This window comes from Nematolebias whitei, chromosome 1 (genome assembly GCF_014905685.2).
Source record: "Nematolebias whitei isolate Nwh7 chromosome 1, NemWhi1, whole genome shotgun sequence".
Lineage (NCBI taxonomy): Eukaryota > Metazoa > Chordata > Actinopteri > Cyprinodontiformes > Rivulidae > Nematolebias > Nematolebias whitei.
In genome coordinates, this window is record NC_056498.1 from 39,691,632 (window position 1) to 39,693,961 (window position 2,330).

Here is a 2,330-nt window from a genome sequence, read left to right on the forward strand (position 1 = left end):
GGGTTTATCTTTGGCCAAAAAGAATTCACGTTGCCTTATTTCTGACAAATTTAAAGTGATTGGGTGGAGGGGGGGGGGGGTAATCCAGATGTTCTGATTTTTGAAAGACTTTCTATTGTGTGTGTGGTAAACAGACTGAAAAAATTACAATGGAAAAAATATTATTTGAGGTACTTCTAAAGCATTTAAATAATTTTAACTCATATTAACCTGACTGTGTTTGAGGTAAACATTTTATTTACTAACTTTTATTTAAGGAGACAAATCGCACTGAGATCACAGATCTCTTTCACAAGGGAGGACAGAAGGCCTCCTAACGTGCATGTTTCTGGAGAAAACCCTCACAAGCACAAGGAGAACATATAAACTGCAGCCAGAACGGCCCCAGGTCCAACAGAGGATTGAACCCAGGACCTTCTTGCAGTGAGGCAACAGAGCTAACCACTGATCCATAGTGCCGTCACACCCTACAAGCTTCAGCAGTTTCCTGACTGGACTCGCTTGTAGTTCAGGCGGTGCAAACATAACTTAAAAGCAAATCAGTGTTTTAACAATTGTTCGCCTCCTTTCATGCCCAAGGTTTAAATTAAGATCTTATCCTGTAAAATGACTGCGTTACACGAGCCTCTCCACTTCATGTTTATTTTTATCTCTTTTAAAAAGACATTTGTTCTCATTGACATTTAGCACAGTGTGAGTTGATGTATTTTATTGTCTCATGTTCTCCGTTGACTTTCTTCTGATTTTTTAATTTGTTTTAATGTTGTTTTTATTTCTACCTTTGTCTTATAACCTCCGCCAAAGAGGTTTATGTTTTCAGTAATTAATTACTCCGAAAGTTATAAATGGATTTTCATGAAACTTTCAGGAAATGTTCATGTTTTCACAAAGAACCAATGCTTTAATTTTGGTTGCTACCTGGGATCACCATCCAGCTCCCGGGGTTAAAGAGGCTGCTGCAGCTTGCTGTGCTGCGACCGTAAGAAGAAAACAAGAGGACAGAAAACAAACAAGGACAGGTGGGTATCATGCCTCGCTCTACGTCTGTCGGTCAACGAAGAAAGCTAAAACCAGAACGTGTGAAAAATGTGAGAGCAGTGGACAGCAGCTCGCTGCAACGGCTACAAATTACCGCGCGAGTGACCCTCGCTTTAGCGGCGGGGTCCCCTTCTCAGAGTGATTCTAGTTATTGCTGTTGTTCAGCACTTATCATTTTTTAATGTGCTTTACATGTGCTGGTCGTAAAATTTAAATATAGTGAAAAAGTTGATTTATTTCAGTAATTCCATTCAAAAAGTGAAACTTGTATATTAATTCATTCATTACACACAGACCGATATATTTCAAATGTTAATATTTCTTTTAATGTTGATGATCATAACTGACGACTGAAGAAAACCCCAAATTCAGTATCTCAGGAAATTAGAATACTACTTGAGACCAATTAAAAAAAGGATTTTTAGAAATGTTATGTATGAACATGTACAGCACTCAATACTTAGTTGTGGCTCCTTTTGCCTGGATTACTGCAGCAATGCAGCTCGGGCTGAGTACCGAACTTCGGTTCTTTTATGGTACCGACCGAACTGCTTCAGTCAGTATACGTGTCAAAATATGCCGTTTCTTTCTGTGTCAAGTTTCGGTGATTGGTTGTAACGTTACACGTGGTTTGTTAACGTTACTGCAGCTGAATACATGCATCATGAGTTAACGTTAAATTTAAGATATTAGTGTGTAGATTTATTTTATGGCTATTTATGTAGCTAGCTAAAATCAGAAGCTAACTAAAGATTGACAGTAACAGATGAAGCTTAGCTTGTTGCTCATCCATCGGGTCAGCTGGTTAAACAGTTCAGCTAATGTTCAGTTTATGTTCTCACAGGAGCCTCTGACCCTGATGTGAGGACAGACAAAAGAAAAGTGAGGTGGGGGGCACAGGACAGTCACAAACTTTGTTGTTAAAAAAGTTTGCTGCTTTTAACTACAGTGGAGGCTGCATGGTGGAGGTAAGTAAGCTGTAAAGAATATAGTTTACCAGTTAAGCTTTTATCTCTCAGCCTAGATAATGGTTTTTGAACAATAATAACACAACCATGTTATTGTTGATGTTTTGTGTTCTAATGTCAATTAGGAAGATGATAAGAGCCGTAAACACCAGAGAACCACAAAGAAGATTCAGGAAGAGATTTCATTCAACCTGTATTTAAACAGGTTAATCCCATTGAGCCTCGAGGACTCATTAACAAGAAAGACCTGATTTCAACAAAGAATGATGACAACAAAGGACAACAACAACAACAACAACAACAACAACAACAACAACAACAACA